General features: G+C 42.6%; 1 protein-coding gene across 2 annotated transcripts in view; it reads left to right on the forward strand.

Annotated features, from left to right (window-relative positions):
* Positions 1-11,250: 11,250 nt before the first annotated feature.
* INPP5A (inositol polyphosphate-5-phosphatase A) overlaps positions 11,251-15,770 on the forward strand; it is a 198,869-nt gene continuing 194,349 nt past the window's right edge. The window contains exon 1 of one of the 2 annotated variants that reach the window (XM_027771238.1): positions 11,251-11,286. The gene's annotated coding sequence lies outside the window, so the exon portion shown is untranslated. Of the gene's footprint in view, positions 11,287-11,577; positions 11,601-15,770 lie in introns of those variants that run through there. The other variant, XM_027771239.1, reaches the window with a different exon arrangement.

Genomic DNA, 15,770 nt, shown 5'->3' on the forward strand with positions numbered 1-15,770 from the left:
GGGTGCTTATTCTGGGCATGATACCAGGGCATGGGGAATCCTGATGACTTATTAAAATTCTGACTACTACAGAAAATATATGGTAGTTCTTAGTTCATTTTTAAAAAACATTTTTTTTTTTTATAAATAGTTGAATAGAGTTCCCAGAAGTAAAACCCACAAAAGTGTAGGGTTTCCCTTAAATTTGTGGCCCCAGATTTTCTCATTCTTACATTAGCAATTAACTTTTAGCAATTTATAAAAATTACTAAGTTTTTTTTTTTTTTTTTTTTTTTTTTGACCAGTTTATGGCTTCAATGGCTTCTCTTCCAGATGAGCAGATTTGGGCTATGATTCTCTGGGTATGATTTTCTCCCCAGATTTTGGGGTACTGGTTTGCCCAGCCACTTCCATTTTCTGATGGGTCATTGTTTTTCATTTCGTTGGCTTTTTTTCTTACTGTAAGGGCAGGAGTAAGGACTTCCAAGCTCTTTATGTGTTGGAGCCATAATTGGACGTCTTTAGTTAACTGAGGTACCATGAAGAGGTAAGTTTTTACTAAATACTTTTACAATACAACAAATTCCCAGCACATGAATGCTTGGGGGACAAATCACTCTTTGACTCACAGCACTGGCTTACTCATAGCAGTTTTTTAATGTAGTAAGGAAATTAGCCTGAGTTTTCATATAAGCTGCAAATACCTTTCCTGTTTGTTGTTAGCTTTATATTGTTGCTTACAATGACTAGTAATATTTTTGTCCATTTTTCTATTACTAGTAACTGAATACCACAGATTGGGTAATTTATAATGAATAGAACTTTGAGCCCAGACAGGTTGGTGCAGGTGGTAGGGTGCTACTTCATGATGCTGGAGTCATACAGTAGGCCTTGGGTTTAGATCCTGATTTGACTTGAAAATGTTGGGTTAATTGGGAGGCTTGTGGGGGGAGAGATTGCAAAGTGGTGAGACTTGATCAAGGGAACCTTTTTTTAAAAGTTCATTTATTTATTCTATATGTAAAAAAGACACAGAGATAGAGACAGACAGACAGCACTTCCAACTAGGTCTTGACAACACAATCCACCCTGAGCTTCAGTCAGCCACGGATCATAGGCACATGTGTCCCTGCCATATCTGGGGACATCTTCAGACATAAACCCAGAACCCTTCCATGTGAGTTAGCCTCAAAGAGCATTGCATTTTACCACTGTCTACAGTCTGGCCCCTTCTTCTGGAGTATTCTAACTGTAATTCTCTTAAAATGATGTTATTATGAACTTCTTTGTGTATGAAGCATTTTTGCTATTTAGAATTACTTTTTTTAGTATCGACTCACAGAAATAGAATTTGGAAGGAATGAGTATTTTTTAACATTTTCCCAGTCACATTTTGATAGTTTTTGTATTATGCTGTAAGATCAAGAGAAGAATTTAGGGGGTTTGAGAGAAAAAGAAGGCAGTACTTTCTGATGTTGTGGCTGAACACACACAGAGCTGGGCTTGATCTGTGGTCTGAAATGAGTATTTCTTTAAGACCTAGTTTGTGTGTTTATCTTTTTCTTACTTTGTGGCTTTAAAAATAACTGTATTAACCAAACACGGGCTGTGATTCTAAGGAGGCCTTGCCCAAATCTGTTCCTGGGAAAGAGCCCACTCTGTTTCATTTTTGTCCCTCACCCAGTAGGACATATGTAGACTTGGCATGGCAATGTGACCCAGCAAACCAGTTTGGGCAAGATGAATGGCCCTTAATTAAAGGGTGTCATGGTAGGCAGAGTCTAATTTTATAAAAGCTTCTGGCATATGTATATTTAAAAAATTCACTTTGTCTTGAGCTTGGCAGAAGAGCAGCCCTAAGTGTATGCATGCATATGTATGTGTGTATATGTGCATTGGCTTGTGTTGTGATGTTTGAGGGTCGATTTTCTAGAGATTTGGAACTTTAAGTAACAAACCTTTGTTTTCCTACTTCTCATTGTTTTTTTTCTATTGTCTAATTCCCTTTTTTTTCTGCCAGCAAGTCTTGGGAGACATGTGCTGATGTGTCCTGACAGGGTCTGTGGGTTTATCCACCACAGGGACTCAAGGGCATCTACCTCATTCCTCCAGGTAGTAGGACATTTTTGTACTCAGATTTTTCTCATCATGATTTGTTGCTAAAGTTCTTACAAGTCCGTGAAATAAGATTTGAGGCAAATATTAGGATATAAAATTATAACTTTAATTATGAATCTTAATAGATTATATTTTCCTATACATCTTTAGGAATTCATTAGGAAAGTTAAACAATAGGGTTATATGATATATATATTAAAATATTTTTAAAAACATATATTAACATCTCTAATTATGTTGGTATTATAGAATGTTTTCTCATTCAGATGTTTATTTCCAGTGATTAGTGTGTTTTGTAGGATTGTGGTTTGTGTAGTGATCCTGGGCTGTGTTAGGCAGGCCAAAGATTTTCTGTTTGTCTCAGTAAAATTGAGCTTGGTACCTTCTTTTCTTATTGCTGGGCTCGAAATTTTAATTTTTTATCAATAGGAGTAAAATGCAACAATGTACATAAAATGACTCCACAGACTTAGTAAACTATAGCATGTGGTTGTGTCTCTTGAGTGGAGCTACTGACCAAGTTAAATCCTCTCCTTTTTATTGATGTGGTAAAATACACATAGTATAAAATTTACCACCTATCATTTTTGAGTGTTTAGTTAAGTGGTATTTAAAACATTAAGAATGTGCAATCGTGACTGCCATCCACCTCTAGAACTCTTTGATCTTGTAAAACTGAAACTCTGTCCCCATTAAATTCCAATTCCACATCCCTTCTTCCCTCCCAGCCCTGGGAACCATCATTCTACTTTCTATGTCTATGAATTTTACTCCTCTAGATACCTTATGTAATTAGTTGTACAGTACTTGTCTTTTGTGACCAGCTGATTTTACTTAGCATGATATCCTCAATGTTATAGCATATGTCAGAATATCCTTTCTTTTTAAGGCTGAATAATATTACATGTATATACTATGTCTTATCTATTCATATATAGATACTCGGGTTATTTTCACCTTCTGACTAATTGTGAATAATGCTGCTATGAATATGGGTGTCCAGATGTCTGTTAAAGTTTTTCCTTTCTATTCTTTTGGGAATATACTCAGAAGTGGAATTTCTTGACAATATAATAATTCTAGTTCTAATTTTTTGAGGAACAACCAAGCCATTTTCCATGCCTGCTGCACCATTTTTTAATTCTTCTCAACAGTGTACAGTGGTTCCAGTTTCTCTCCATCCTCACAAACACTTGTTATTTTAAGAATTTTAATTTTAATAACTTATTTTGTATACTAGTTATCCAAATGGGTTTGAAGTGGTGTTTCATTTTGGTTTTCACTTGCAATTCCTTTCTGATTAGTGATGTTGAGCGTATTTCCATGTGCTTGTTGGCCATTTATGTATCTTCTTTGGAAAAATGTCTGTTTAGTCCTTTGCCTATTTTTAAATTGAGTGATTTGTCTATTTGTTATTGAGTTGCTGAAGTTTTAAAAATATATATTCTGGATATTAGTCTCTTATCAAGCATTTAATTTGTAAATATTTTCTTCTGTTCCACAGATTGCCTTTTTACTCTGTAGATGATTGTTTTTGATGTAGTTTAATTCATCTTTTTTTTCTTTAGCTACCTATGCTTTTAGAGTTTTATCTAAGAAATCATTGCAAATCCACTGTCATGAAGCTTTCCCTCTAAATTTTCTTCTAAGAAAATTTGATCCATTTTGGGTTAATTTTTGTATGTGATTTAAAGTAAGGATTCAACTTGATTCTTTTGCACTAGAATATGTAGTTTTCTAAGCACCATTTTTGAAAAGACTATTTTTCCCCACTGAATGGTCTTAGCACCCCCCCTGAATGGCCTTAGCACCCAAAAATCATATGACCACATATATAAGGGGTTATTTCTGGGCTCTCTATTTTAGTCTATCTGTTGATATATTGGTCTTTATGCCAGTACCACAAAGTTTTGACTACTTACTATAGGTTTGTAGTAAGTTTGATGTCATGAAGTTTGAGACCTCCAATTACTTCTTCTTTTTCAAGGTTATTTTGGCTCTTCAGGATCTCTTGGGATTTCATATGAATGGAATGGATGGATTTTTCTATTTCTGCAAAAAAAAAAAAGTCATTGGATTTTTTATACAAATTGAATTAGATATATAGATTGCTATGGTAGTACTGGCATGTTAACAATATAAAGTTTTCCAGTCTATGAACACAAGATGTCTTTCTTATTATTGATGTCTTATATAATTTCCTTTAGCAGCATTTTATAGTTTTCAGTGTAAAAGTCTTTTGCTCCCTTATGTTAATTGCTAAGTATTTTATTCTTTTTGATGCTATTTGATGCTAAATGGAACTGTTTTCTTAATTTCCTTTTTGGATTGTTCATTATTCATGTATAGGAATATTACTGATTTTCTACATGTTGATTTTTTTTTCTCTTCCTACTTTATTGAAATTTTTTTTTAAGTTTTCATTTTTTTGGTGTATTTCTAGGGTTTCGTACATATAAGATCATGTCTTTTGCAGACAAATAATTTTATTTCCTTTCCAGTTTGGATGTTGTTTTAGTTTATTCTCTGTTGCTTAATAACTAAATACTGTGGGGCCAGGAGATGGCATGGTGGTTAAGGGCATTGTACTCCCACATGGCTGACCATGGTTCAAGTCCTGGACCTGGTGGCTTGCTTTCTCACTCTCTCTCTCTCTCTCTCTCTGTCTCTCTAAAATAAACACATAAATAAATAAAGTTAAAATAATTCTTTTAAAAATACTGCAAACTAGGTAACTTACAAAGAATAGAGATTTATTTAGGTCATGGTCATGGAAATCCTTAAAGAGCCTTATCAGTGAGGATCTTCTTGCTGATCTTCTTGCTGATTCTATGCAGAATCCTAAGGTTGTGCAGGGCATCACATGGCAAGAGGGCAGGAGCTTTGTGTCTACTATAGTCTCATTTCCTCTATTTATAAACCCACCAGAGTCAGTCATGGGAGCCCCACCCTTGTTACCTTATCAAATTCTAATTACCTCATCTTTCAGCACCATAATTAGATTAAGTTTTCACCCTCTTAATCTCCTCACACTAAATTTCAACACTTGAATTTCTGGAATTCACAAATTATAGTAAATCCTTTTTATTTCTTTTTCTTGCCTAATTGCTCTGGCTAGGACTTCTAGTACCATATTGAGTAGAAGTGATAAGATAGGCATTCTTCCCTTGTTCCTGATCTTCAAGGAAAATCTTTCAGACTTTCACCATTGAGTATGATATTTGCTGTGGGTAGTTTAGATTCTATAGTTTTACACTGATACAGTTTTCAGTGTAAAAGTCTTTTGCTCCCTTAGGTTTATTGATAAGTATTTTATTCTTTTTGATGTTATTTGATGCTAAATGGAACTGTTTTCTTAATTTCCTTTTTGAGTATGATTTCCTTTTTTTTCTTTTGTTACCTATTCTTTTAGTGTTTTATCTAAGAAATCATTTCCAAATCCACTGTCATGAAACTTTCAAAAATCAACATGTTAAAAATCAGTAGTATTCCTATACATGAACAATCCAAAAAGTTTAGATTCTGAATGTTGAAATCTATAAGCATTTTCCTTCTTAGATTCTTTTTTTTTTTTTTTTTGCTTTTATATCAAGAAAGGCCACTACTTCCCCCCCGCCCCCCATGAGAACAGCTGTATTTGCTTTTATTCTGATTCTTTCATGGTTTCAAGTTTTATGTTTACCTCCTGAATTCAACTGGTGGTCATTTTTTCATGGAATAAAGAAGGTATCTAACATAGCATTTAAACAGTAAATATTTATTTGTTGTCTTTATATTTCTTGTTGATTAAAACCCTTTTCCTCACTAATGTGAAATGATTATCTCCCACTAATTTCTTCACCTTTGATAGTTATAAATGAGACAAGAGCTGGTTCTTTTGGGGACCACTGTTCTGTCAGGCCACCTTTGACATCTTTGCCTTTCTCCAATTTGGATGTTCTGTGTTAGTGAATGTATAGCAAACATGCTGAAAAATCAATCTCAATTCTTTTTTTTTTTGGAGAGATTTTCACTGTAGGGTGCGTGCGCTCGCCAGACAGACAGAGAGAGACATAGAGACAGAAAGCGAGAAATCACCCCCCAGGGGGGATGGTCACCCCGCAATCCCCTCTCCTCCATTCTCCTCTCGGGATCTTGGGCATGCACGCACACGGGCCCGGTGTGAGTTTTAAGCCACTGGGTCTGGGACAAGAACTGCGGTCGACTACGTGGGAGTCCAGCGACATAGCCATTACGCTAACTGCTGGTTCCCAATCTCAATTCTTTAACATTTCCCTCTAAAATGGAATTATTTTATAAAGTTTTTTTTCTCTTTCCTTAAGAGAATAAGTAATATATATTAAAAAATGCACAAATCACCCCAAATTTCAGAACCCAAAAAGAATCATTGATGCCTTGTGATGGTCATCATCCCAGACCACGGTGATCATCCATTCAAAGTTCTAGTCAGGAATATGGGTTTCATAACAGTGTCTGTCACCTTAATCTAACATGATTACATTAAATTCTGCTTGAATTATCAGGAGAAAAAGATACCTAGTTGAAACTGAAGGAACTTCTGAATTTGAGATAAATGTTTATTGGTACAAGAGATATGATATCTCTAAAAGTCTTCTAAGAATAAGAAAACTTTAAAAACTCAAGGATTTAGAGTTTAAAAGTACATTTTAATTTTAGATCATGTTAATGAGCACTCTGCTTTGAAATATACTGCTTTTCTTAAACAGTCTCTCATCTCACTAGCCTCACTTGTTCACTATACGCTATAGTATGAGGACCTGGAAAATGAGATATTCTATTCCTGATGATAGAGGGAATGCAGGGAAAGAATATGATGTGGCTTAACCTGTCAGAATAGAAAACTGCTGGGATTAGGGATTGACTTTCTGGAGCTGGGGAGGCTCAGTGACCTAAGGAAAACTGACTGAAGAAGACTGATGAAGACGTTTTTAACCAGATCAGAGAGCAGCAAGGTGCAAAGACTATTGAGAATCTGAAAAGAGAATGAGGAAAAGCCCTGAGGGAAGAGAATGGAAAGTAGGTCAGTGATCCAAAGCAAAGCAAGTGGGAGGAGAGGGAAGGCAGGGGGGTCAGGAACTCTGGCTTTGGTTGGCTGTGAAGATCTGGAAGACCTTTGTGTTTTATCACAAGAGAGGTAGGAGGCATTGGAGGGTCATCTGATTTGTGTTTTCTGAGAACTGCTATGGCTATATAGTGTAGAGACTAGACTAGAAAAGGGCAAAAAAATAAAAAGCATGGAGATCAGTTAGGAGGAAGAGGGGAAGAGAGCTTAGACCAGAGTGGCAGGGGTGGGGCATGGTGATGATAGAGGATGTGCCTCTACCATCAAAGTCTACATGTACTTTGATGGTAGAGGCAAAAGGTTATCCTGATGGGTTGGATGTGAGGTGAGAGACAGGTTAACATGTTTCAGCCTCTGCAGGTGGGGGAATGGCATTGCCATTGCAGGGATGGGGAGCTGCTAGAAGAGGAGCAGGTAGGTGTGTGTGTGTGTGTGTGTGTGTGTGTGAGAGAGAGAGAGAGAGAGAGAGACTGTGAGTGCCTGTGAGAGTGAGCATGTATGTGTGTGAGTACTTGTGGGAGAATGTGTGAGGCAGTGTGTACAGTATATGTGTGTGTGGAGAGAGTGGGGGAATAGGACCACATGAGGAGCTCTGTGTTGAGGTGGTGGGGTGTGAGGGGCCATGAGAAGTTTACCTGGGGCTGTCTATAGTCAGCTTGGCATCTGGAGGTCGTGGCACTGTTCCCACTAGAGGCACCACTTAGGGAGTCTACAGCTTGTGAAGGGTTCTCAGGAGGTGAGGGGAGGTCGCAGAGGGAGAGTCTTGGATTAGAAATGGGAGAGGTCTGTGGACTCTGCAGGGGACATCCCACATGTAGTCAGGGAAAGAAAGACCCAGCAACAGAGAGAACCGAGAGGGAGGCCAATGAGGTGGGACCCGGGAGGGGCCATGGTGGTTTCCAGAGAAGCTTTGGTGGTTTCCAGAGAAGCCTGTGGTCAACCAAACTGACGTAGCCTACATGTCGGTGAAATGCCAATCAGGAAATGGCTCCTGGATGGGGCCTCATGGTGGTCATTGTAGCAGTCACAGTGACCCTGACAAGCAGGTGGGGTGGGAGTGGGATGCCACATAAAAGAGACTTTTTCTCTTAAAAATCTCATTCTTTTTCTTCTTTTCCTTTCTCAGAGTATTTTTGGTCTTTCAATTATGTATTTAGGTTTGCTGTTTAATTATTTCAAAGCCTTTGAATGGCCTCTTTATAAATAGTAAACAAATATGGATATGTCTTTGTTTAAAGCACTGTGTTAGGACTGTCTGAGTTTATTATTGCAGTAGATCCATATTCAAAGTGAAATTAAAGTCACCCTAATCATTTTTAAATAAGATACTGATTCAGGAATTAGACTGAAAGAACTAGAGTCCTGAAACCCCTTCCAAACTCTAACAACACTTCCCAGGGTTTGCTTTCACATTGAACCTCTGGTGGCATTTAGAGCATCTGGTGGCATTTAGAGCATTTAGGGGGCTGCCCTCTGGGGACCCAGAGGTGATTGTATTAGAGCTCTATGGACTTGAGTTTGGTGACTCCATAGAGGAGTGGGGAGAGCTGCTGTCCTGGTTGCCCTGAGATAGTGGTCACAGCTGAATCTTGGTCCACTTTGTGTTGAAAGCCGTGTGATGTGCACTTGCACTGAGAGTCTGTATACGTATACTGTGTGTACTGGGCTGTCTTCCACATTCTTTCCACATGAATGTGCATCCCTCATCTTTCATGGATACTTCAGGGTCAGGGCGGGGGCTGCTTCTCCCACCAACTCTGCTTCTTATTGGTGCATGTCTGTGGGGGCCTCATATTTGGATCAAGGTTGACTTTGTATTGATCATCTGGGTGCTGTGGGTACCTGAGGTCCCTGCTCAATTTATTGTCAAGGTTCAAGCCTAGACAATGGAATTCCCACAATGGGATTGGCAGGTGAGGGGGCGTGAACCACCTGAGCCTGGAAGAGCAGCAAAACTCATGGGCCAGAACTGCTGGAAAATATTTCTATATATGGGTATTCCACATTTTGTTTCTCTGTTCATCAGTTTATGGACATTTGGCTAATATGCATTAGTGCTGCTGTCAACATTCATGTACAACAGTGGACATGTGTTTTCAGTTCTCTTGGGATATGTACCTAGGAGTAGAGTTGCTGGCTCAAATGGTAACTCCAGGTTTAACATTTTAAGGAACTGGCAGGCTGTGTCCACAGCAGTGTAGGAGGGTTCCTGTTTTCCCATGTCCTCCCCAGCACTGTGATCATCTCTCTTTTTGATTTCAGCTGTCCAAGTGAGTTTGTCATCTCATTGTGGTTTGGGATTTGTATTTCCTTGATGGTCAGTGATGATGAGCATCTTTTCTTGTGTGGATTGGTTCTTCCATTGAAATCCTTGCCCAGCTTTTCATTTGTCTTGTTGCGATGCTCTCTCCTGCTACTCATCTTTGTAAGGATGGAGGAGAGGTGGGGTGCACACCGCCAATGTAGGGGAAGTGAGACCTGGGAGACCTGCTGAGGCAAGTGGGGCTGTGCTGGTTCTGTCTGCCCACTCAGTGTCCTGGGCTCTCTCCTTCCGTGGTCTGTGAAGCAGTCTGTAAAGTTCTGGTTCCTTGGCCAGGTTTTTTTTTTTTTTCCCTTTTTAAAATTTATCTGAATTCAATCTTCCTGCTTTCAGGACAGTTAGAAACATCAATGACAGAATGAAAAAAGCACCTCTGCTGTGTGACCAGCCTTGTGACCTTGTGATGCTGTTATGTTTTGGATTGTGGGTGCCATGTTTGGGCCCAGCTGTGACTGGTCAGCCTGGACTCCTTTGATGTGGGTACTCAGAGTTCTGCTCAAATCAAGAGCTGAGACCACGGCATGAACATTATGCCCAAAATATTAGGAGAGGACTTGTTTTCTTTTTTTCTTAATTGTGGTTTAAAACAAGCATCTAACATTAAATCTACCATTAGCCATTTTTAAATATACCGTTCAGTAGTACTGACCATAGTCACATTGTTGTTCAGTAGATCTTGCAGCATTGAAGCCCCTTAAGTGCTGATTCCCCCGGTGGTGGACCTTGTTTTAACCATAGCACTTCCTGAGCACCTGTATCTCAAGTGCACATCAGGCTGAGTGCTCTCCATACCTTGTCTCAAGTGCTCTTGCCCTCCTTGGTTTGATTGGGCTGCGCCTCTCTGAGCTGGAGCTGGCACAGAGCCAAGGGGTTAGTCGCATGGCGTGTGGATCAGCAGGTCCATCTGCTTAGGGGAACAAGGCCTCAACTTGTCCCTTCCTTCTTAAGTGTCTGGACTTGCCTCCTCTGATCCTGTCTAGGAGCTCCCAGGGCCAGGGCCTTCTCTGTGTGCATACATGTGTGAGCACGTGTTTGTATGCACATGTGTGTGCAGGTGGCATGAGGATGGGGGTTTCTATCCATGTCTCTACCAAGTGTTTCCTGAGGATTCTGACTGTATAACCAACTATAAAAGCTCCTCCCTCCCTTTGTCCTCCCTGCCCCAACATACAGAGACACGCTCTGTGTGCCTATGGCTGTTTCATGCTCCATCTAGCACCACTGAGTCCAGTTTCCTATGAAGCAGCTTTGGCCCAGGCAGAGACAGGGATGAAAACATGCCATCGTCTTGCTTGTTGGAGACTGGTCACTTTCTGTGCTGCCTATTCCCGGGGAGGCATCCAGGGGCTTGGAGCAGAAATGTGATACCACCCCTTTCCCTATGACTCACTACAGGAGATGGCATAGGACTGGGTGTTGGGTGTGGATGTGCCAGTACTCATTTCATGTCACTGGGACAACCTGTGGAGTGTGGTCCCCCTGTGCAGAGTTTAAGCTCCCTCCTGGAGATCCAGGTTCCCTCATGGACATGAGGAATTTCTTGTACTCTAGGGGTTCCCTTGTGGGAAGCAGGGTCCCTCATGTGGAGTAGGCTTCCCCCATGCAGAGTGGGGCCCTCCTGTGCACATGCTTCAGCCCTCCACTGTGAGGCTATCCCATGGATTTCTTTGTAGAAACTTCTGCTTGCAGCTATTTGGGGCTCTGTTGGTAGTCTGACAGTGTTTTCTTTTTTCTTAATTTACAGCCAGAAAACCTGCAGAAGAACTGGCTTCGGGAGTTTTACCAGGTAAGAACTACTAAGAGCATACTCCTGTAGATTTCTTATGTTTGCGATAAGTAGTTCCTCCTACTTCGGTTTGGGTGGAGTGCAGACAGTGCTGTCATTGGGCCCATCCTAACAGTACTGATTGTGATGGGGCTTCCCATTTCTGTTTCAGTCAGCCGATGTCAACATCCCTTGGCAAGCAAGGTTCAGGCCCTCCTCAGGAGTCTTTTTTCACATCCTGGCTCCCTGCTGGGCCAGGACCGGGGCTTTCTGCCTGTACTTGGATCCCTGTATCATACCGGGTGGAGGCCTTTGGAGGCTGGCAGCAAAATGAGGTGTGCTTTTCAAGAGGGTCTCGTAGTGATTACATTGTGAGGACTGGACTCAGGCCCACAGAAAGCGAGGCCACATGAAAGGGCTGCTCTGGGTCTGGATGGAAAGTGGGGCTAGGCTCGGGGAAGAAGTGGATAAGTTCAGATGCTTCTGGATCTGGGAGAAGTTACAGATCCTTCAGTCTTTTATTGAGCACATGTTTATCAAGCACCTCTTCTGGGAGTGGTCTGTGTCAGAGGCTGGGAATGTCATTTTGAAGAGACAGAGGCCTCTGGCTTCCCACCTTTATATTCTATCAGGAGGAGACAGGTAATTAACACACAAGGAGCCCGTGGGCCCTGCGGTAGAGTCTGGAGGGGACACTGGGCTGCTTTTATAAACAAAATAACTGAATATGAATCTTTTAGGATCTTTTTTTAGAATCTTTTTTTGTAAAATGTGATCACTGTAGAGAATGCATGAGACAGCAGAAAATATTGTTTGTATTTTCATTGTCAGTTCTGAGGAACTGGATCTAGGATTTTCCAGTGTTTGGTCCTGAACTTGATCATGGTTGGTCCCAGAGAACATGGCCAGTCCTCTTAAAAATGCAGAGACTCACATCATATCCATGGTGATCTACCTATCCTGTCTGCCTGTCCAGGCTCTGTCCTCTCTCCCAAGTGTCAGACCTACAGACTCAGTCAGCTCCAATAATACCAGAGTCTTCCCCATGATGGGAGGTGTGCAGGCTTCCAACACAGGAGCCAATCTGAACTGCTATTGTGTGAATGAGGGAACTCCCCCCTCCCCACACCCCCCCCAACCACCACTGCTAACCCTCTCCCTCCAGTTCCTGTGTTGAAATCCTACTCTACAAGGTGATGGTCTTAGGGGGTAGGACTGTGGGGAAGTAGTTAGGTCATGAGGACTTGACCCTTAGGAATTGGATTGGTGCCCTTGTGAAGAAAGCCCCAGAGAGCTTCCTCTCCCCTTCTACCATGTAAGGACACAGTGAAAAGACAGAGACCTGTGAACCAGGAAGCAGGTCCTCACCAGATACTGAACTGACCGGGGTACGGTACTGATCTCATTCTCCCAGCCTCCAGAGCTGTGAGGAGTACACGTCTGTTGAAGCTGCCTAGTCTGTGGTGTTATGTCATGGCAATCTGAGCTCTTCAGGTCATTCTCCTGCAGTACCACCTGCCGGGATCCGCACTCAGCACAAAGGAGGCCTGAGGAGAAAGTTTGTTGGGAAAGCGATGGGCTGAGCACTGATGGAGAGGCGAGAGTGTGTGGAATATGGGCCAGCTCTTGGGGACCTGCAATCACCCTGGCCTGGCTGTAGAGTTCTTATGTGTGTACCCCCATCTCACATCTCAAAAACTCCCTTCTTGCCTTCTGAGTCTGAGAGAGGTTACACTTGCTCCAAATTATTTGTCCTGTTAGGGGTTGGAGGACAGGACAGACTGTCAAATGTAGGTTCTCTTGTCTACCAAGGAGCCATGGTGGCTGATGGCCTTCAGGCCATGGTGTTCGTTTCATTAATTTCAGAAACTTAATGTATTTATTGATGACTGCCTCCCAAGGATTGAGAGTCTAGAAGTTTTGGATGTGGCTGCTTGTTTGTAGCCTTTTGAAAATGTGGAACCCAGAAGCAAACAGAACACAATGTGAGAAGGGTTTCTGTGTGGCTTCCACCTGTGGCTTTTCTGACCCACTGAGTTTCCTTTCAAACCCATAGGTGTCTAGGGAAGGAAGCGTGTGGTAGCTTTTCAGTGGGGTCAGAGGAAGCAGCCTGTTGAGTGTGGTGAGACCCCAGGACACTTGGAACCTGGAAGTGCATTTTGTTCTTTGGCCATTTTGTTCTTTTTTCATCAAATCCATCATGTACTTGATACTTGGTGTGCAGCTTTGTGACTGCATTAGTACCCTGATGAAGCCTCTGGGCAAGCCCTTTTTTCAAGGGCCCCATCATGAAGGAAGGAATGGTCCAGGAGAAGAGTGGACATGCTGGGATAGAGGTAGAGCACTGTTCCAAGCCAGGAGGGCCCAGAAGTCTGGGAGGAAGTCGGGGACAGAATGGGCAGTGAATCAGTTAAGGAGCAGGTTGGAAGTTGAGGGGCTAGGGAAAGGGCCCTAAGGAGGCCCTGGAACTGGGCAGCAGGGAGTAGAGTCTGCTGCTCTGAGTGGCTGTTCAGCATCCTGTGTGCTTCACCTTCTGAGCTTCAGCTGAGAGGATGCTGCCTGATTAGCCCTGGCTAATCTGGACCTGAGACCCAAGACCTAGGTCTTAACTCCTGGTGGTGATGTTCCTCACCCTCCATAGCCACCAAAGTATAGGTCCGATGGGGGGATAGTGTGGGATGGACCACGTGTGTTGTTTATGAAGTTGTGTGTGAGCATAGACAACCACAAGGCCAGTGGACAAGCATTCTTCTTGTCCCTAAAGTCACTGGAGGGGATGGTTCATGTCTTTATGTTGGACCAGGAAGCAGTTGAGTCTTGAGAGAGTCACAGGGTGGCTTGGGATGTAGCACTGAATTGTCAGTTTTGAACCAGTGTCTAAGGGCACTGCAGGGGCCAATCGCTGGTCCAGGATGTTTATCATCCAGGAGGGCGCAGGATGTTGAGCAGGCTGGGTGGCAGGGGACGTAATGGTGTTTGGGATCTCCTGTAGGTCCAGCCACTTTTCAGTCTTCAGGCGCCATGTGGTGGTAGCTTCTTTGTAGCACAGGGGTAGCCCACCTCCTCATTGATGACAGCTCTTGGCTGCCTGCTCTGTGGGAAGTGGGGTGGTCTGGGGGAAGTGGAGCCTAATATGCATCCCCCTGGTGTGGAGACAGCCTCTTATTGACCCAAAGACCTTCTGCCGCAGGTCAGGGACAAGTGCACTACCCAAAGCAAAATGCAGGCTACTTCTCCAGCCTCGGGCTGTGCCCCAGGTCCCAGTTCCCCTGAACATCTGTAGGAAGATTCTGCAGGTGCCCTCTGCCTTTATCACATTGATCCTCAAACACAGTGCCCTGGCAAGGGAGCATCATGGTGATTCTTTTCCAGTGACAAATTGAGGCATGAAGTAGTGACCCAGGTCACTTGGCTCATCTGAGGAGGGGTTTGGCCTCCAACCCTTGCTGTTCTTCTACCAGAGCATATAGGACTGTTGGCCTAGCATCCTCCTCAAAAGGACCTAGTGCAGGTGGGAGCCTACCTCAGAGAGGCTACGAGCCTAGACAGACCAAGATGGTGCAATCCCTGCCCTGTTCCATGTCTCTGTCACCTGAGTTGTGCATCCTGGGTGCCTCCTTCCTGCACTGGGTACTCGATGTAGGTCTGAGATGGGTCTCACTGATGCTGGGACACAGTGTAATGTTGTGTGGTCTCCTCCCACTGCTCTGCTGTGTGGCCTCCTCCTTCAAAACTGAAGTGCAAGCCCAGAGTAGGCCCCTGCTCTCCTCATTCCTGGAACACGAGGGAGATGTTGGATGAATATGCAATCAGGTGGTGCTCCTCTCCCCACCAATAATTTGCTCTAAAATGTTTAGTGAGTAAAGATGAAATGCTCATATTTAACATATGACAAGTGAGGGAGCACTAGAACTGCACCTTTACATATATATTGTAGTATGTTGTGTGCAATAAGAGTATTACAGATATACCCCACGATAAATGTCAAGCCAAATGCCTCAGTTCATTCATTCACTCATCCACTCATTCATTCAGATGTAGCCATGACACACCTGTGAGGTACCAGCTACCTTTGCAGGCCTTGAGGAGCCAGTGGTGAACAGAGCAGACACTCCCTGGCCTGAGATTCTACTTACTGTGGCTTGGGGGTGATGGAGATGAATTGTCTGGGATAAGAAGGAGGGGAGGACCCCATTTCATGGAGTGATCAGACAAGGCCTCTTATAGAGCCTTACTTGAGACCTGAATGGTTAAATTGTGTAGGAACACACGGTTAGGAGAAGTTAATTTGTACTTTTTTTTTCCCTGCTGACAAAGATAATGTGCTTGAATGTAAGCTCCCGGGAGCAGGGGCCTGCCTTGCTCATTTTGTGTCTCAAGCACCTGACCGTGTCTGGCACTTGGTATGTGTGCTGCAGTTATTTGTTGAATAACATTCTGAGGAAATTGAACAAGGCAGAAAGGTATAAATAAATCCCCCCCCCCCCAATTCCATCTACAGCTTA

The sequence above is a fragment of the Tupaia chinensis genome, unplaced genomic scaffold (assembly GCF_000334495.1).
Source record: "Tupaia chinensis unplaced genomic scaffold, TupChi_1.0 Scaffold000197_1, whole genome shotgun sequence".
Taxonomy (NCBI): domain Eukaryota; kingdom Metazoa; phylum Chordata; class Mammalia; order Scandentia; family Tupaiidae; genus Tupaia; species Tupaia belangeri.